The following is a 22,749-nucleotide window of genomic DNA, read 5'->3' as shown; positions in this document are numbered from 1 at the left end:
GATTCATTACTTAATATTTCACTGCACAACACGCATTGCGGCTTGTTCACTCCTCGATCAAAATGCAAGTAAAACCTAATTCTAAAAATGCTTCCTTGTATTCACGTTTTGCCATTATTAGGGTGATTACAATTTTACAATACGCACTGCAGCTTGATCACTCTACCAAGCATCTTTTATACTAAGTATCTTTTATTCTTATATTAATTTTGCACCTTGATATGCTAAACTAATTTTGAGTCATGTGTCTTTTTTAATTATTATGAACGAGGATTAAGGGTATAGAGTTACCCAGGTACCTCATTAAGCCTAGGCTGAGTAAGCCACAATGACTTCTTCTAGAAGGTGTTGGTATTACTTATTATTTGGTGTATTACTAACTTTTTTGGTTCGACTCAGCACGACCCAAGAAATATTCTTCGCGACCCAATTTTGGGTCGTGACCCATAGGTTAAGAATCGCTGCTCTAGAGCGGTAAATTTTTCCATATTCTAGCTGTTATAAGCATATTTCTTCCTCAGTGCATGTCTATGCATATTTTGGCGAAATCATTATTTCAGTTCTCAAAACTTTTATTTGACTTTCACTATTATATCTTAATCTCAAAATTCTGCATTTCCAAGTCATGTTTCATTGTCTATGTGCACTGCATCGCTTGAAAAGTTTGAATCGTCTACTCATACTGAATCGAAGTTCCATACTGAAATTTGTGAGGGTAATATTCATTTAGTAAGTAAATAAACTTAAGAGTGTTTTTGAGTCCAATAAAAAGAAGTACTATTTTTTATTTTTATTTTCATGCAAAGTGCTTTTTAGGTTTTATTTATAGAACAAAGGGAGTATAGAGCAAATTCTTTACATCAAAGAATTTTAGAATGTCAAGTACTTTTCAATTATGTATACCTCTGTCGAAATTTCCTTCACTCTTAATTCTGAATACATTTTATAAACTATCAGTTAATTAAGATAATATCATACATATCAGTGTAAATGTACTTAAAAATGAGTAAAAAATGAAAATGATGAACCTTGGTCAGCTCATAAAAATATTAAGATGAAGGAAGCGCTCTAAAAACAGGTTCCCATTCTCAAGACTCATTGGATGTAAATGTTACTTATAAACTCGAAAATTTCTTTCCGTCCTTGTCACATCAGCGCAGATTGATGCTCTGGAATCTTGTTATTTCCACGCGATCTCCGATTTTCTAGTCAGCGACACTAGTTCTCTCTTTCTCTTGTAGATCTTAGAAATGCTTGGTCGACTGCCTGCATAATGTTTGGAAATGCATTCTGCCCTTATCTACTTCTCCCGGTAACCATGGTTATTCAATTTTTTCCTTTCTAATTCATTTTATTTTCCATTTCTATTTTGGTAACTTTGCGTTTTCTATTTTATCAATGCTTCGTTTTCTTCAAGTTCGTCTCTTGAGTCTTAAAAATGAGTGCCTGTTTTCGCAAGCTTGAAATATGCCGACTTTAAAAGTTTTTACGCTAAAAAAAGTAGTAGCATTTCCACGCATTTCCTTCCGCTTTAATTGTACAAATTAATGTACAAATGTTAGTGCATAGAACAAATTCATTGTATAAATGTTACTGCAGAAGATCGAAATTATTGAATGTCAACAACTTCCGCTGAATGACCATGTTAACGCAATCACTTGTGCGGATGAATGTATGCACATGTACATCAAATTTCATTATTTAACTATTTCTCCAGCAAATATTAAAGCTTAGCTTGCGCTGATGACGAATGGTGAATAAAATATTTCTGCAAAATAGTATTTTTCTTTATTTAGACCGGCAAATGTCAATTTTTTACATAATCTAAACAATTTCTTTTTATATAAAATTAACTGATGAATCTGGAATTTATGTTGTTTGTTCTTATTCTAATCATACTTTATAAGAAAAATTATTTTAGTTACAATATTAAAGAAAATGCATAGTTTTTAATTGACCATTCCATCTTTCTCCGACCACCTTACCTTTTTTTAAATGAACTTTTGATACTTTGAAAAATTATTATTTATTTTTCATGGTTATCTCGATATTTTCATCCTAACTAGTAAATGTATGTTTCTTGCTTTGCTCCGTAAAAAAACATCTTTTGCACATAAAATGAAAGTTTTTGTCAATTTTTCAATCAGCTAAGTTGTAAGGTACTTTAACAGTATTTTATAGTCATATTTCTTTGAAGGTTTTTATACTAAGTTAACGATAATGTTAACCTTATTTTCCACTCTTTAGCAGTACTGCGCATGTTCAGAAATAGCGTATTGCTTCACACAAATTGCGTAGGAACATTGATTTTGGTGTAGTATTTTAGCATAGCGCCTAAGTTGGTGCATAACCGATAAAATAATCATCCTCAGAGAAATGCTAGCTTTTGATTCTTACAAAGATTCGGAGAGTTGGAAGAATATACAGAAAAAAATTTATAATGGTACTAAAAAGGAACTTTCTTTTTGGAATGTACCGGAACACGTAAAGCTACCTCTGAAGCATTTTTTAAGAGAGGACAAGTTAAATTTGCAAATAAAAGTGCTTAACTTCGTATATCTTTTTAATTTCATTGAAAATGCGATCATAAATCTTAACTGAACTGCAATATAGGTATACTATATGACATATAGTATACCTATATTGCAGTTCAGTAAAGTAAATATAATAGTACATATAGTATATGTACTATTATATTTACTTTGCTTAATATTTGCTTATCGAGAAACACAAAAGCTCTCTATTACTAAGAAATAGTTAAACAATCGTATTATATATTTTTGGCCTGTTTTTTTGAGAAAAAAAAAAACTTCAATCTCCGAAAAATAAAGGAATGCCATATTATTGTACTATGTTGCACCGGTTAAGAAATGGATGCATCAATATGCGTTTTACCTTTCTTTTATATCTAAAAAAATACTTATTTCATGCATTGGAACATTTTTAAACTTTAAAAATAAAACATCACTTGAACTTGAACTGACATTTCCATAGGGAGCTTTTCGTCAATCTAATATTTCTCTTGAGAAAGATAGCCGAAAGGAACTGAGAATTCCTTTATGAATTCCGAGGAAATACATGGCGAAATTAATGCGCGAAGAAATACAACAAAGAATAATGTAACACTCTTGGGAAAAGCTGTTTGAAGTAGAGAAAGAAAGGAGAAACTTAATCGGTATAAAGAAAGTGAAGTGTTTCATTAAAATGGCTTGAACGTACGTGATAAAGAAGTAATGGTAATGGATACGGAGATTACGTATGCTATGGTATGCTATTTGGTGCTGAGCAAATAATATATTTTAAATTATTTAAGGAATACTTTGTTTTAAATGAATGCAAAATCAAAAATATACATTTTAAAGGTTGTGGACTGTAAAAACTGTGTAGCATCTTTCCGAATATGATGTTGCACAATTCAAAAAATGTGTTTGAAGAAACACTTTATTCAGGTTAACACGAAATCAAGCGTTCATATACGATTGAAAATGTGCAATTTAAATCTAAGCATTTAAAATTGAGTAAACTTAGACCTAACTCTCACACTTACTATTTTAACTTACGAAAACACCAATGTTGGTGCGGCAGAAGCTTGTTTGCAATCCAGAATGAGCTGTTCAGAGTTTGTTGCTCCTCCACTCTGATATTCATCACGCAGATGCTAATCAACTAAATTAAACAATTATATTTCTAAGAATTGTGTTATTGGATTTAATAATGTATAATATTTATCCGTTTCCTTTCTGTTAAGCGAATTCCGAATTCATTCGATTTCGTCCTACTATTTTCCCTGTGCTATGATCTTCTTTTGGTTTGCAAACTAATTTTATTTTTAGAAATTAATGCAAATAGTCATTCAAAATTAGTAATTCTTACTTTATATACTGTAAAAATAATTTTACTTATTCTTATGTACATCTTATTTTACTGTAATTATAAGTTTTAGTGTTACTGAATAGCGTCAATGGTGGTGGCAACTTTACACCAAGAAGTGTAAAAGAACAATGTAGTGAATCAACAAATTCATAAGTTACGTATGGTGTTTCGCTACACCACCTTTTTATAAAGTAGTTGCCACCATTGACATTGAGATACACCAAGCTTTTTACAGTGTAGTTAAATCTAAATACCACTAATGGTGAATATTTATAGTAAGTTCACGCGAATTCACACTATTCGTGAATTTTTTCTCGCTACCGGAAACGCCAATCTTGGCTTACTTAGGATATCGTCAGTAGATTGTTTGAACAAGTACGAGATGACGCGAGTTTTTCTATTTGCTTTACCACAGAAATTACAGTTCATCATCACCAAGTCATCTCTTCTGTGTGTCCTTACCATTTTCAGTTGTGCAAGTATGTTCTTGCTCTTCGTTCTCCAGAAAATTTTTCGGATGCCTCATGTGGAGGCTTGTCAATGTTAAGTTACGCTTTTTAAGCTTTAATTGTAGGACACTTGCATTTTAATTTTTAAATGTCTGTCAATTGTGTTGGATATTTATGTGATATTTAATTTCTAGCTGCCTTAAGCCTAGTTCGACTTCTTAATATTCTCTCGGTACTGTGTGTGTTTGATTGACAAATTAATATATTTCAAGAATTAGCGTGTGTATGCATCATTCTAAACTAACTATTATTACTTTAAACTATGTCGTAAGAATAACTTCACGTTTATGTGCAACTCATCTTATTGTTGCTAAAAATTTAGCACTACTGGACAGGATGCCAAGAATGGTTACTATTACTTTTCCCTAGCACAGTAACAGAACATTCCTGGTGTTTCACTACCTCAAAAACATTCCAAAAAATTACGGATCAAATTATGGTAAAAAGTACCGGCATTCAGGATATCAGTCCTTTTGAAGTAAAATCCATTTTCTCCGGAACATATTACGGAGCAAAAAAATCTGATGCGCCGTAATTTTTACATTAAGTATCATAAAATTACAGAATCGCTCTTATTAAATAAATCTCACTGTAAAATTACGATATAATATTTCACTGTAAAAAAAGATTTTGCGGATGATGCACCCAAATTGCTGGTGCTATATATAGTAATTCGATCCAGAATATTTACAGAGAAATATCCTTTGTGTTTGTTCTTTGAGTCTTCTCAGTGAAATATCCTTTGATTTTCCCAATAATTATCTTTGTTGTTTCATGACACTACTAAAATTTACTACTAAAGTCTAAAAGAGCTAATAAACAAGAGATTTTTTACAGCTTATAAATTGTTTAGAATATTTTGATCACTTTTAAATAAAAGATTGAATATTACGTCGTCTTCTTCAAAAGTGAATATCATCATCTAATTTAATTCAGAAATTTTGCAGGGAAAATCTCGAAAATTGATTATAGCAATGCAGTTGTGAGTTTGATTTCTAACTCTCATGCCATGAGTTGTATGCTTTAATTTTGCATTGATAACAATTATATTTCGAAATTTTATTTTGTTTTGAAATTCCTTATTTCCAAAACTGGTTAACAGAGGCCCTTAATGTTTTTCCACGAAACTATCAATGTGAATATTTCTGGCATTACCTCTATTGTATCATTGAAACAACTTGTATATCATTCGGTTAATCTGTTGATAAACCTGTGCATCAATATTTTGTAAACTATATAACTATTGTATGCTTATATACAACAGAACGTCATTAATTAAATTAAGTAACTTAAACTTTTTAGTCCACATTAAATGCTTTTATAATAAAAAAGAAATAAAAAAAAATATATACACTTTTACATTTTTACTTTTACTACTAAATGTTTTAGCTTCATAAGCTCCTTTACCTTAGACTTATGAAAGCTAATCACTAGCATATGTAAAACACTCAAGAACTAATGTTGATTTAAGTTTACCAATAGTAAGGATTTATTTAATCTAGAAAGATCTTTTTAGTCTTTAACATGCATGTTTTAAAATAATTTTATACAGGCATGCTGCAGACAGAAGATTTGTAACAATTTGCAAAAATTAATTTTTCTTGGAATTGTTTATGTTAGAAAAATTAAAAAAAATTATTCAAGTAACGATATAGATTATGACATGCTCGATATACCTGCCATCATTAGCTATGATATGGCTGAGGCTATCAAAAATTCTGCATATTCCTCTGAAGTGTCGAAACATCGATGCTGTCGATCACTTCCTGAATGGCAGTTTTCAGCTCAGAAATGGTTTTGGGGTAATTTCCGGAAACATCGTTTCTAATATAGCCCCACAATTAGTCAAATGTGTTCAGATCCGGAGAATATGGCGTCCAAATGAGTCTCATTTAGTGGCTTCTGGGTAACCCAGAGCCAGAATGCGGTCCCTAAAGTGCTCATCCAGGACATCAAATACTCCTTTTATGTGATGGAGTCGAGCTTCGTCTTGCACGGACCACATTTTATCGAAATCAGGCCCATTTTGGATAATGCGGATAAAATAATTTACCGAAACTTTCACGTATTGTTAAGTAGTCACCGTGCTTTCAACGAATATCGCACGACTTATTAATGTCTAAACATTGCACACTACATAGTCAGCCGTTACGGGTGGAGATATTTGGTCCCCCAAATTTGATTCTTAGTGGAGAATGAGGATTCTTAGTCCCCCAAATTTGATTCTTATTGGAAAAATGAGGTTTCTTAGTCCTCCAAATGAGCCAATTTCGTTTATTTACGAACCCATTCAAATGTGCTGTAGTCACAATAAGGCATTAAATTATAATGCCTTTTTGTGCAAATTGATTATATTTCAGATGTAAATTGATTCCATAGTTTAATCAAATGACAACATTATATTCAATTGATTAATAATCATGAAAATAAGTTCTAATCTGATTGGACTACTGTAGCGTTTTTGCAACATTTTGTGTACCCCTTAGAAATTATTAAATGGCTAATATTGCTTTTTTTCTTTAATTGGACATAAAGTCTGTAAATCAAGCTCGTGTACTTTCTGATCAATAGAAATTTAAGTGGTCTTCAATGAGTTGAAATTCTAGTTATATTGCATTCAAATGCGGAAATTAATTTGACCAGTTAGGAAATAATTTATCAAAAATGTCCTTAAATTGTTCATCAATTTGGCATCTGTGCACTATTCAGCAAAACTGAAGTAACAAAAAGTAAATTTTTTGCTAATATTTCGAAAGCAGTTTTAGATAAAACAGAATTTATCATTGCATCAACTAATATCATTGAAAATATTAAATTCATAAAATATTTTTCCTAAGAATATTTATTTCCCTTAAAGCTGAAACTTTAAGGAAAATTAATTAAGAATTAGTATTAAAAAAACCCGAACAAATATTTACAAAAGCCTCAAAAGCCTATTTTTGAGGCTTCAGAAATTTATATAAGGCATTTGTGATTTCATATTAAACTTCAAGGTGAAACAGTAATTAAGTATCAATTTTAAAATAAGCATAGTTGTTAAAAAGCTTTCTGATACATTTCGTTAAAATTGCCTGAAGCAATACAATTACAAAAATAAATGTATGCCAAAAATTAATTTAGTTTTTATACAAGATTGATTATATAAAATGAAACGTGATTTTTTTTCGTAATTATTTGTATGAAAATGACTTTTTTTTATGAAAACATGAAAGATACTTGGTAAAAAAATAAAAGTTTGCAGAAATATAATCAATTATTTTTTTTCCTTCCTTTAACTTTTATAAATTGAAACAAGAGAGTAAAAGTTTAAAATTATTTTTTTTACAAATATATAGAAATCTTCGGGTTTTCACTGATTAAAATTTAACTTGAGAAATTAATACGAAAATAATAGCATGTAGTAGAAAATGATAACAAAAGTTATAAAGTGTTACGTAATAAATATAATTAATGTACTAATATATTTATTGATATTTCCTTACGTACTAATAATTTATTAATTGGTGTTATTAAGTTTAAATATGTTTTTATATTTCTCAATAAATTTTCATTATGCAATGCTAAGAAAATAAGTTTAATTAGTTTATTAAAATTAATTTTGTGCTATTGGTTATAATTTTTAATTATTTACCAGTTATTATTGTAGTCTTAAGGTAGCCTAATTATCCTGATTTGTTATTTTTCAAAAATACACTTTTAGGTTGATAACGCATTAAATTTAAATTTTTTAAGTTCAATTTTTTAAGCACTGTACTATTTTGTATTTTTTGGGGTTTTATTAAATGAATGATTAATGAAAATTTTTAATTGGAGGAATATAATTTTACAAGTACTGTTCCTTGGAGTATGCTTTTATATTTTTCAAGTAATATCTTATACTGTCCTTTAAGACATCAATAGCAGCATTTGAATGGTCTTTTAAACAAATACTTGTTTACTATTAAACTTGCTCCTTATTATTATTTGGAAGGTTTTAACAAGTTCAAGACCATGGTTATATATACGTAATCACACGGTTCTCTCTTTACTGTCAATATTGCCAGACATGATAGACAAGCATTTTCGATTCCAGCAGTCCATTATCATTCGAGCGTGATTTCAGCTTGGAACGTTTTATTTCAATTTTAAACATTTTAATTAAACTTTTCTCTTAAATTTAATATTTTCTTTCAAGTTCATTATTATTGTTTCTTAAATGCGCAAAAATTTTACTTCACTATATCCAAGTACTATCAATGAAAATTAACAATACATTTTAGCGTATTTAGTTGCAGTAATGATTTTATATACATTATTAAATAAAATTTTATTTTATTTTATAACCGTTGTTGAGCAGCCGACCCAAATTTAGGTTTACGACTACTAATGTTCAGCTCCGTAGTCTTGTAATTTTGAACCCAATCTAGAAGACAAGGGAACTCCTGGATCAAGTATTGGGAGAAATTTGTCTTCGCGGAGGACTTTTTGATAGAACCAACCCGCATTTGCGTTACACGGAGAGAAAGACATCGAGAACCTCTCACGGTTAGCTTGACCGCAAGGGCACTCTAACCCATGATCCGTCGACCACTGAGGATATTTCACGTCAGCACTGTGGTCGGTGCATGCTGGATGCGGAATTCCTATCGACCAGCCATCACTGGGATTCGAACCCGGTTCACCTCATTGGAAGGTAAACGCTCTATCCCCTGAGCCATCGCGGCTCTATTAAATGATTTTTTTATAACCGTCGTTGAGCAGCCGAACCAATTTTTGGGTTTACGACTACTAATGTTCTGTAATTTTGAACCCAATGCTTAAGACAATAGAACTCCTGGATTAAGTATTGGGAGAAACACGAGAAAATTACACGGTTAGCCTGATTTCAAGGAGACTCTAACCCATGATCCGTCGACCACTGAGGATATTTCACGTTAGCACTGTGCTCAGTGCAAGTTTGATGCGGAATTCCTATCGACCTGCCATCGCCGGGATCGAACCCCTGCTCACCTCATCGGAAGGCGAACGCTCTATCACCTGAGCTATCGCTGCTCTATTAAAGGAAATTAGGTTAAACGGAAAAATTCATCCAATCAAATACGTATATATACTTAGGAATCGTGAGAATCTGAAAAGTACTTCTTTCTCTTTTCGCCTGCCTCAAACGGGTTAAATGTTAAGAAATCCTGAGGAAAATAGAATACTAAACTTAGGCCATTATATTTCATGAGAAATAAATATTTTTACTTTAAATTTCATAACTTTGTTTCCTCTCGAAAACGTCCAAACATTTCATATCAAATAAAAAATTAAATATACTTCTTCTCTAGACCAACATTAATTTTAAAACTGCAGTAGAGTTTAGACGCTTTCTCTGTTAAAATGAACGTAAACAGTCATGCATAACAACATAAAACTAAGTACAAATAGAACATGAAACAGCTTTTACTCGAAACGAAGATTAATCAATTTATTTTAAAAGTTACGCATTCTTTTCGATTCTATACCCTTAATCCACATCCATTAAGAATTCTACCAATCCTTTCATTTAGAGAGAATAGATTTTGAAGTTTAGCAAATTTGCAGACACTTTCGCCGGAACAAAGTTCTCTTTTGACATTGTTTAAAACAATGCTATTTAAAACATCGGTTTAATTCTTTGATTTTAATTTTAAATGTTTACACTTCTGGTGAACTAATGCGAATTGTAAAAATATTTGAAGGCAAAAAGTTAAATTTTTCTGAATTTGTATTGGAAAAGTAGAGACAGAGATATTAAGAAAAATGTAAAAGTATTTTAAGTGATAAAACTGAGACTTTCAAATGCTGTTAAATATAATTAAAAAGAGAGAAATTACTTTGATAAAAGTAAAAATTCTTGATTTCAGTTTGAAGTATGTTACAGTGTTTAATTTTGGAGCTAAATATAATAGAATACTTCTACATTACCAACTATTCAATGAACAAAATACAATATTAGAAATAAAATTACTGTCAATTACAAAAAAATAGGAGTTTAATGAAATTTGACTATAAATTAATAATAATTTTCTTTTGCCATTCATATATGTTATCATAGTAAATAACATATATATTTGTTATTATAGTAAGAAAAAACAATGTCTAATTTTATATTTTTATAAACCATTATTGTAGAGTGATTAATAATAAAAATATTCATGTGTCATATTTTTTTAACAAATAAGTATGAGATCAATGGATTTGAATCAAGATTTAGTATTAAATAAAATTCAAAATTTAGTATACTAAATATGTTGTTCTAGTAAATAACAAATCTAAATGTTATTATGTTAAAAAAGCAATTAAATTCAGTTTGTATGCTTACAAATTAATGTAGAGAGATTGATTGCAAAAGAACTTAAATGATTATAGAAAACCCCTATAATTGATTACGTAAAACATTCTTGATTAATTATTTATTTATAGCATTGATAATTAATCATCAAAATAAAAAAATAGAAAGCCGTTCTTAAAGTGTCTACCACGATGAAAAGAATTCTTTTAAAATTACGGTAGTCTATGGTAATGACATATCTGATTAGAAAACAAAAATTTGGTAATAAAAACCAAAATATACGATATTTAAACAATTTATATGGTAATTTTTTCGTTGATATGGGAATGATTTACCGAAATTTTAAAACTATAGCTCATATTATTACATATTTAGTAAACAATACGAAGCTGAAAAGTAAATGTAACTTAATAAATGTTTTTTAGATCATGTTCTAAGAAATCATAATAAAATTACCAAATTTTATCACCTTTTATAGAACCATATTTTATTGCTAATTTTAACAAAATCATTACCAAAACGCTTTGATGAAAATTACAATTTTTTTATATAGTCAGAAACACGATAAATTTTAACATATTTTGCTAGTTTTAAACTTAAATTTTTTCTCAGAGAAAAATACAAAAAAAAGAGTTCTTTTTATGTAGTATTTTTGAATAAAATAGGAATAATTACAATTTATTTTACAATTATCATTCGAAAATCTAACAATATTCCTTACAGAATATTTAAGTGAAAGATTTTATCATTTTGCATAATTATGTAGAAATAACCTCAAAATAGAGGCAGAAACACAGTAAAATTTAACATATTCTGTTAAATTCGACCACACATATTTTTCCTCAGCGTACTTATAAATTCATTTATACAAAAAATAGTGTTCTTATGCAATATTTTTGAATAAAAAAGAACAAATTAAAGTTATTTTACAGTAATCATTCAAAAGTTTCGCAATATTTCTTACGGAAGATATCGCATTTTGCATAATTATGAAGAAATATCTTCAAACATAGACACCTACATATCTCTATCATAAAATATCAATTTTTAAGATTCATTTATGTGTAACCACTCTCCGAATGTGAAATCCAATAAAGATCATGCCTCTTAACCACGATATTCTTATCTTTGCTTCAATAACCTCATTAAATCTGGGGGCATTGAAGACTTAATTTCATTATCGGTACTCAAGCAATTTCCCTGGAGTGCAACCTTTTCCTTTTTCTTTTCCACTTCAAGCTCTCAAGATTACCTGTATTTCACGCCTTTAGGTGTGTTAAGAACCCCCTCAGAAAGCAAGCCTATTATCTATTTGCTACCATCAAACCATGTAGTAAAGCTTAGACAATGCCATAGTATGGAAACTTGAAGATCTTCAACTAAATTAGCAGTTTTCCAGAGGAATTGCTTTGGGAAATGAAAATCAGAATCTTTAATGGAATCAGCGGGAAGGAGTTAAATGGATAAGGAAGAAAGGAATATCGATAATACCTTGAGAGAGGCAAGTTTCGAGTAAAGAAGGTATTTGAGGTACTCGAGGGGGTGGAGAAGTTAAATTGGATCATATAGATGAGAAAAGGAAGATACATTGTGGAATGCAACTCCATACTTGAACTTCAATATGGGTAAGTATTCAATGAATGGAAAGATGGATTTGAGGTTCAAGGCGCGAGAACAGCACTATTTATTTCTTACATAGCATAGGCTATAGAATAATAATGTCTTATATTTAGAAAAAAACAATATGTTTAATTTTGTGTGAAGGAGAATACAGAGTTTTTTATTCTAGAGTTCACCAACCTTCTCATTTACGTTTGTTTTTTCTTAAAAGTCGATAATACATAAAATATATAATGATTATGAGAGAACAATTTGTAAACATGCTAATCGTAACGAGATGTGAGCTTACTTGGATTTGAAAATAATTAACTAACATTGCAAAATTTTCTTGTTTCAATTATGGTATAAAGTACCGGCATTTTGGGTGAATCATCCGCTAAATCCTTTTTGTCGCAATTTTTACAGTGATATTTATTTAATTACAGTAATTCCGTGATTTTGCTGTAATTATTACTATGAAAATTACTGTACATCAAATATCTTTTATTCCGTAGCAATTCCGGCAAAAAATGGATTTTACGGTAAAAAGTACCGGCACCCGGAGTTCAGTTATTTTTTTCGATAATCGGAACCGGAATTTTTTGCAGTGTAGAAAGCTCCACTTTTAGATCACTCTCCTCATTGACCGTAGAGTTTGCTTCGTATTAATTTTTGAAAACATGTTAATCGTAACAACATTGATTTGAAAATGATTAACTGTATATAATAGAAAATTTCAGAACCAATTATGGTATAAAGTACAAGCACTTTGGATACAACATCCGCAAAACCCTTTTTCCGTGAAATAATATACCGTAATTTTTACAGTGATATTTATTTAATTAGAGTGATTCCGTCAGTTTGCGGTAATTTTTACTATAAAAATTACGGTATATCAAATATCTTTTATTCCGTAGCATATTCCGGTTAAAAAGGGATTTTAAAGTAAAAAGTACCGGCACCCTGAGTTCAGTTATTTTTTTCGATAATCAGAACCGAAATTTTTTGCAGTGTAGAAAGCTCCACCTCTTGATCACTCCACTCACCAACCGTAGAGATTGCTTCCTATTCGTTTTTGTAAACATGTAAATCGTAACATGCTAACATGTTAATCGTAACATGTAAACATGTTAATCGTAACGAGATATGAGATTACTTTGATTTGAAAATAATTAACTGTGCATAGTAGAAAATTTCAGATCCAATTATGGTGTAAAGTACAGGCACTTTGGATGCAACATCCACAAAATCTTTTTTATCGTAAAATATTATAGCGCAATTTTTACAGTGATATTTATTTAATTAGAGTAATTCCGTGATTTTGTGGTAATTTTTACTATAAAAATTACGGATTATCAAATATCTTTTATTCCGTAACGTGTTTGGGTAAAAATGGATTTTACGGTAAAAAGTACTGGCTCCCTGAGTTCCGGTATTTTTTTCTGTAATTGGATGCAGAATTTTTTGCTGAGTAGAAAGTTCCACCCTTAGATATCTCCACTCACCGACGGTAGTGATTGCTTTTTTATGCATTTTTGATTTTTCTTAAAAGCCGATATTTTGTCATTATTCCTTAAAGTATATAATTATTATACTTTCAAGCGTGACTACTTGAATTTGAAAAAAAATCAACTGTACTTGAAGTAAATTGAACATAGATTTTCAGACTCTATAAGTTTGAGTAAGCGTTAAGATTAATTTTTCTCGTGAACGATACGCAATCAAAACTTTATATCATTGTGACAGTTTTTATTGGTTTTTGTCTCTCTTGAATGAAGTGTTTTTACATTTTCATAAATTTTCACATAAATGGTAAGAAGTATTAAGATTCGAATTCTTATTTATTTTGTTACTACTTAAATGAGCTTATAAAATAAGGAACTCGAGTTTGATACATTTTTCCTCAAAGAAAAATGGAGAAATAGTCATCACTTGAAGCAAAAATGGTGAAATAAATAACTTTCTTACAAATTCGAGTTTGGAAAAAAACCTCCTTTTTTAGTTTATCAATGAAAATGATCCCGTTAGCATCTTAAATTTCATTTATGTTGTTGCATTACAGCAGGCTATAGATCAGCCAGCATGTTACTTTTTTCTACAATTTTAACAGTCATGATTCTTGAACTGACTTGAATTGAAATCACTTCGAAAATTTAAAATAATTGAAGTGTAAAATAACATTATTCATTGTTTTCTCTCAGAAAAATTGGTTCAACGTGGAACACTAATATTATTTCCTTAAATTGTACTATCATGTAATTTTGCTGATGTCAGAATAAGATATTAAATTGAAAATTGTTTCTGAGCAGTTTGAACTAAACTATCGTATATTAAAGTTTAAAGAAGGATTTATTGACAAATAATCCAATTAGTAAGGATTAATTCAACTCAAAACTATATTAATGTTGCAACACTATATTAAGGTTTTAAAACAATTCAGTTCTCATAACCTTCTAAACCAAAATTTTCTTAATAAATTTCGAAAGATATTTTTATTTTATTTAAAGCGACATTAGCCCTACTCTCAAAGCAACATTCCCGACAGAAAATTTACTTTCTTAAAAAGATATTCGATGCTCTTAAAATTAAGAATGGATAACTTTCAAAATTTAATATCGATATTTATCAGCATTTCAACCATGGATATAGCAATTATTAGGATTATTTTGATATGGGCTGACTCAGTGGAGTCTGATTTCTCGCAATTAATGAAAAGAATTGGAGATCAAGGGTGAATCAGAAGAAATCTTCAGGGGAAGGCATTGGCTCACATTGGGCTGTCTGGCCAACTATGATGATGATGAGTATTATTTTATGAATTAAATAAATATAATACATATTAAAAATTACATAAAACCTATCATTTTGTTTCCTGCATGGAGGAAAAAATTTCCGATGAAATTACCATGTTCATTAATTCTGGTATTCTGACCTTACTACCGTTATGACATTTCTGTTGAAAAAATCATAATCCTGGTTAATAAAATAGAAATATAAAGTATTTAGACCATACCTTTGATAATTTTTCCATTTATATGGTAGTGGTTTTTAGAAAATTCGGGTTTTCAAAATTTTAGTTTTTACACCACATATTTAGTAAAAAATATAAAACTGAAAACTAAATTTAACCGATTAAATGGTTTTTATGCCAAGCTCTAAGATATCACAATGAAGTTATTATATTTTACCACATTTATTACACTTTATCACATATTATAAAGCCATATTTTATTGTTGTTTTTGCCAAAATCATCACCAAAGCTCTGCGGTATAAATTGCAGAGCTTTTTGGTATTCCCATAGAGCATGAAATAAAAAGAATTTTGCCACATTTTGGTAGTTTTTACCTTACTTTTTTTCTTAGTATATTGCAGAATATCTTTGTTTTCATTTAATTAATCGAAAACTTAAACAACTAATAGTTCGTAGAAAATTAAACAAACAGAAAAAAAGTAGATTTAGATCATTGAAAATAGATGGAATTAACCTTAAAAGAACTTCTCTGAAACCTATTGTCTTAAAGCAATTTTTAAGTGTTTTATTTTTCTTCTAGTGAAAAATACTTGAATGTACTTAAGTGTAGTTTATCCACTTTAAATTATTTACTTTTTTCGGGAATAGTTTATTTAATCCTTCCAGCTAAAAAGCATATAAACAAAAGGTTTTAGTTTCTAGCTCAACAAAATTGATTGATTATGATAGATTGAATAAAGCTTTAAAGATCACACTTGTTATTTTCCTCGAATTTATCAACTCACAAAGTTTTAAAAGCCTTAAACCTTCCGTGACACCCCCAAATGTACGAAAATGACAAAATGAGACAAATGACATATTTAAAGAAAGTTTTTATTCTTATTGACAACATTTTAAAAACTTATTTTATTTATAAATATTTTTATACATTTTCGACAAAGACAAATCAAATACGCTTGAAAAATCTTTTTAAAATCTTAACAAATAAAATTTTATATGACAAACAGAACCAGGTAAAAAAAAAACATTTTACTCGTAGTTTTCTCTTTTAGTTAATAACTTGGTTCAAACATATATTGAAAGGAACAATTTTCAATCACATGTAAAAAGTGTTTTATTCTGTTTCTCAGAAAGTTTTATTTCTAAAATTCCAGATCTTTGTAAGTTGTTAGTTGATTTTATTACCCATTGTGATGAATGAAAATGTATTGATAGATTTTGGTGTTGAAGTTATGAATTGAGAAACAAAATACAAAATATGCTGTCTAGTTATAATAATTATTCATGAAAAACTTCTTCATACCCTTCTTTTTAAATAAGACATATAAATGGAATTACATAAATGGAATATATATAATTATATAAAATATATATAAAAAATGTAAGTTCTTTGATTCGGATGTTGGTTTCAATATGCTGTAAGGGAGTTGGTTAATCTCCAAATAATCAACGAATCCTTAATGTGTAAACGAAATTTTAAAGGAAAATAAAGTTTAAAAGAAACAATTATGAAATTATATAAGAAATAAAAGGTATTAAACTAAAGATTAAAATTTTGTAATAAAAACATTAAATAAAACTGAAACACTATTTTGTTATTGCACTAAAACCCATTTTATATTATTCCATTTATTACATCGATGAATTCAAAAATAAAAAAGAAACCCATCTACTTGGATTTGTATATTGGTAAAAATAATTTGTATAAATGATTGATAATTTTTAATAGAGTTTAAACAAAATAATTAATTCTTGAAGTATAATAAAATTTTGGAAGGGAGGAAATTATAAAGAAACAAAGTTGAAACTAATGTAAATGTAAGAATCATTTAACTAAAAATTAAAATTTTGTAATAAAATAATAAAGTAAAACTTGAAGCACTATTTTGTTATTGCTGTCAAGCCCATTTAATCTGCTAATAAATTTTAAAGCAAAAGGGAAACTCAGTTACTTGGATTCATGTGTTGCGCATAATAAATAATGTAAATGCTAATTAAGTTTTTGTTGAATATAAACAAAATAATGAATCCAAAAAATATAATCAAACTTCAAAAGCAAGTATTAAAAAAACGAAACTGAATCTAATTCAAACCTGAGAATCTTTAAATCTGGAAACCAGAGAAACTTTGAATTTGGAAATTTTTTTTTATTTAAAAACTTAAAGGCATTAATTTAAACTATTTTTATAAAACCGCATTAAATAGTGAGCTTTATAACCATTTAAAATATTAAGCATTTTCAAAAAATATAATTAAAAATTATAATTACCATGAAAATATGTAAGATTCGTATTTATTAAGAGCAAAAATTTTAATTTTAGTTCATAATAAGTTCAGAAATCTTTTGTCAAATTATTTATTGCATGAATTGATATCACAATGGAAAATTTTAATAATATGTAACGTATTCATATTACCTGCTTTGTTATTGAAAAGTATAAATATTCCTTTAGGCAATATAGTTAAGGCGAGGCAATATTTAAATGTTGCCCATAATAATAGTTCTTGGTCAATTTACAAAGTTATAAATTGTTACATTTCAATGGAAAGATACATTCATTTAAAGGGTTCAAAAAATTATCCCAAGTATTGCATTTTATTTTATTGAAATATTCAGTGCATATAAATGAATAAATTTAAAACTTGAAAAGAAGTAAAAGTGCAAAAATGTTATAGATGAAATGTAAACTTTGAAAGTAGGTTATTATTTCAAAATAATTTACTCGTTTAATGTTTGTTTTAAATTTGAACAAAAAAAAACCATTCTAAAATACTCAATTAAATTTAATTCAATTAAAAGGTAACTTGCAAATAATTGGTTGAAAGAATTCGTGCAAATTATTCATGATTAATTCTCTTTCTATCATGATTAATTCTCATGATTAATTCTTCATGATTATTCTCTTTTTGTTATTAAAAGAAGCTGCTGTTTCAAAAGGAATGAAATATTATTTTTTTATGTTTATCTTTGATGTCTGATGGCAATTCAACAGTGAACGATAAGAAATTGTAAATATTTTCCGTTAAAAATGACTTTTAATTCCTAGTTTCATTATTTTATTTGTTAATTTATATATATTTTTTGAAAACTAGGATAATTACGTCACATTCTTTGCTTTGAAATGTAGGGTAAATCTAATCTTGTGTTAAAGAGCTTTTTTTTCTTTCTTGTTTCAAATAAAATATACAGATACAATGCATCAAGACCATTTATTTTAGTCAAGAATCAAATGAACGGCAAAATTTCATTTTACATTCGTTTTGATTGCTCTAGAAAAATACTAAAATAAACATTACATCGCTTTATGGTAATGGCTCTTTTCCTTTTTAGTTGTTTTTAAATTTGACAAATGATTAAATGTTTTGTTTAAACTGTATTAAATCTTTCTGGAATATTTTTAATTCCTTAAAATTGAATGGATTTATAGAGTATGCTGTTTATCAATATAAAATGATTTACTTTAAAAATAAAGTTGAGAAATCGTAATGGTTTTTTAACTTTTATACACATTAATGAATCATTTTAAAATTATAAGTTGCTAGAGAAAAGTTATTTACGCAAATTTCAATGATTTATATTCATAGATAAAATAATAAAAAAGTGAATAGTAAAAATATTTTTGTTTCTTTTCCTCTTGGAATGAATTAGGGCCAATTAAGCCTTAAATGCTCTAATAGGTTGTCAAATTTATTGTAGGCACATTTTTTTCTTCTCAAAATAATATTTCTCAAATAAAATTTATTCCGCTTCTTTACATTCCATATTTGTTCAACATGATAAATCGAGTACACTGTAAAAAATTCCAGATAAAAATACGGTAAGAAGTATCGGCACTTCTTACCGTAAAATCTATTTTTACAGGAACATGATTCGGAGAAAAAAATTAGATATTCCGTTTTTTTAGTAAAAATTACAGTAAAATCACTGAATCACTCTAATTAAATAAATATTACTGTAAAAATGACTGTATAATATTTTACAGAGGAAACGGATTTTATGAATGATGCGTCTAAAGTGCCAGTACTTTATACCGCAATTTGATCCACAATTTTTACAGTGTAGCAGAAACCCTCCATGGCAGCGCTTACTGCAGAATAATTACAATCACTGATTGTTTTCCATTTTTCATCAAAACTTTCTATTTATGTAACAAACAAGCAAATGGGAGAAAATTGCTAAGAATCCTATTTAAATTATCTCGAAACGTGTTTCTAATAAAAATTAAAAAAAGAGGAATTGTGAAAATTATATCATTAAGAACAAAAATTAAATATTTTTTTGTCGATTGATTGCAAAAATAACTGTATAACTGTTACTTTGTTGATTGATAGCAAAAATAAGTGTTGTACACTGAGAAAAAGTTTGGAAAGTTTTATAATACGCGATAAAATTTGGTAATTGTGGTAAAATTTGCTAATTTTATTATGATGCCATAAAGCATGGCCTAAATACATACATTTAGTTAAAATACCTTTTCAGTAAAAGCATGGTAATAAGAACTCTAATTTTGAAAATTATAATTTTGTTAAAACGTCGCCATATGATTGAAAACCTTACCAAATAAATTGTTTACCGTATATTTTGGTTTTATTAACTAGAATAATAGATTTCTTTTACCAGGAATGCCGTTACCCTACAGTACGGCAATTTTACTAGATTTTTTTTCTCTTATTCAGAATGCTATGGTAAATTTGGTAAATGCCATAAAATTTGACAATTTTATCATGATATCTCAGAGCATAGCATGAAAACCTTTTATTCTGTTCCAGTTACTTTTAATTTTCCTATTTTTTCTAAATGTGTGGTAACTAGTACTATAATTTTGAAAACAGCAATTTCTGGTAAACGTTGCTATTTAAACTGAAAAATTGCGAAATGAATGGTTGAAATACCGGATATTTTTGTTTTATTAACCACAATTGTGGATTTTCTGTTATCAGAAACGACATTACCAAATAGTATAGTAACACTATCAGAATTTTTCTCCGGTTTCTGAGAACCACCTTTCCTGTATAATAGAAGAAAATTTTCAAAAAAAATTAAAATAAATAAATAAGACAAATAAAATTAAAAAATAAAATTAAAAACTAAAAAATAAGTAAAAGAATAAAATAAAATAAAAATAACAGGATCAACACGTTGTATTTGTCCTAGTTTTATTGCAAGATAAATTTTTTTTCATCTTGCTATATGGAAAATACTACAAAATTTAAACTCGTGATTCGAAACTAATTACTAGAAATATTAACAGTGAACTCGATCGATAAATATTTCAGAAATACTTTATTGCATGTGTTCACTATTTAATATTCTAAGATTCCTTTTGTCAAAATTAAGAACGCTTAATTTTAAACACGCTTTGGATCTAAAACTCATTAAAATTTAGTATAAACATCGGACCACCTACGAAAACCACCACGCAGATTGCTAATATCTAATTATAACCAATTATTCCGTATCACCGGTTGTTCTCGCATGCATATAAGCTTTAATACTCGCTTGTCTAATATTAGAGTAATATTTATGAATAGGCAGAACATCAATTCGCTCAGGAATATTTCGAACCAGTGATGAATTTAATAAATATATATTCTAAAATTTTAGCATATGGTGTATAACCAGACTTATTCTGGAAAATATTTATTATTCAACCATAAATTAAGAAGAAAATAGTTATAGATCGACTGACGTATGGACTAAATTTTCGAAGATTATACTGTTATCAATATATATAATATTTCTCGTGTGTGGCATCATAAACTCGATATTTCACAATCTGTTGGCAACACTATAGTTATTTATGATAATTTATTAGGTTAGGTTGTCTTAAGTAATAATTTAAGTTGTGTTGAATAGTTAGTCATACATTAAGTATTGATTCAGGGTAATTTTGAATTTTATAGGAAATATAGGGGAGTGTCGGGTACCCCCGCCCACTGTCAATTTCATATGTATAGAATATTTTTTCAAGTCAATGGGCCATCGGACATTAATTGTTATATCAAAAAGAGATTATTTTCAAAGTTTCAAGTACTTATGATAAAATATTTGTGATATACTCAAGTATTTGATATACTCAAGTAATATTCAAGTATTTGTGATAAAAATGATAAATGAGGTTTATCCATTGTCAATACATTGGTCATTTTTATTTACACCTGAAAAAACAGTCAAAAAACATAATTTCTGTAACTGGGCGGGACTACCCAACACATTTTAAAAAGAGCTGAAAAACATGTTTTTTTAAATTTCTATTTTTTTAAGTAAAACTATTCTTTTTTTTGGTTTATTCCTTTTGCATTATTTAATTAGATGATAAAACAATAGAAACATACAAAATATTGATTATTACTCAATATTATACAGAAATATAAGCATTACTCCTTAAATGGGCGGGGCTACCCGACTCTCCTCAAAATATTAACGAAATAATTATTTATTTTTATTTCCAATCCTTACTGAAATTGCAGTAGAAATGTTTAACATAAACTGCACTATGGTTTCGCTTACTGCCATACCAATTATTGGAGTCAGAGTTTGCTTTTCTAGCAATAGCATATACTAAAGTTATGGCTGAAAGCTGTGTATGGCTAATTTTAAAAGCGTGTTTTGTAATAGTATAATTAAAAATAATTCTAATAGAAAAAGAATCGTCGCAAGATTCGAGTTAACGCCTATTAACGATTTTTTTCTTTCTTCCCATAACTTTATCATCATTATAATATATTTTGTGAACATTATGCAGTGTAATTTACTGCAGAAGCAGAATTTTAGGTTTTTACAACTTTTTAACCCTCAAGGTAACATTTTCGCCTATACAAGATTTTATTTATTGTATTAATTTGACTTGAATAATCTCTGATTAAATGACCCCAAATTTAATATTAACAATTAAAACTTCTAAAGCTCAAAATAACATCGCTGAAATATTTATCAAAAACTTAAATAGTTTTTTTCAACTTTAATTTATTGTAAATATGACATCATTAAGGCGTCGGTTTGACTTCCATTTTTAGGACTGCTCTAAGCCCGTACCATTAACTCTGATTTTACCAAAACAATTCATATTTCTTTATTTGATTTAATCGTAGGCTTGAAATGGTGTTTGACATGGGAATCGATTTGTTTACAATGTTGGGGAGAAAGGATTATATTCCTCTGTGGTAATCAGATTACATTATACTCTTAACAGTGGCGAAGAAAAAAAAAAGATTTCCTTATAATGTATTTGCTTGGTAAAACATAATCATAGAAAAGTGATTATATTTAAGAAAAAATTATATTTGTTATTAAGTTCGCTGAAATAAGACTTATTAAAAAATGTTCTTTTTTTAATCTCCTAAATAAACTGTAGATATTCTGTAGAATAATTGACAAGCTAGAATAATCCATATGTCTTCAATTGTATTTCTTGTTTATTGGTTTTTAAAATTTTTTTTGAATGAAGATCCAAGTGATTAAGGATAATAAAATGTGTACAATTAATTTTGCCATGCAATG

Source organism: Parasteatoda tepidariorum, chromosome 9 (genome assembly GCF_982258835.1).
Source record: "Parasteatoda tepidariorum strain Cologne lab strain chromosome 9, Ptep-v5.0, whole genome shotgun sequence".
Taxonomy (NCBI): Eukaryota; Metazoa; Arthropoda; class Arachnida; order Araneae; family Theridiidae; genus Parasteatoda; species Parasteatoda tepidariorum.
The sequence above is the reverse complement of the archived record's forward strand: the minus strand, read 5'-3'. Positions refer to the sequence as shown.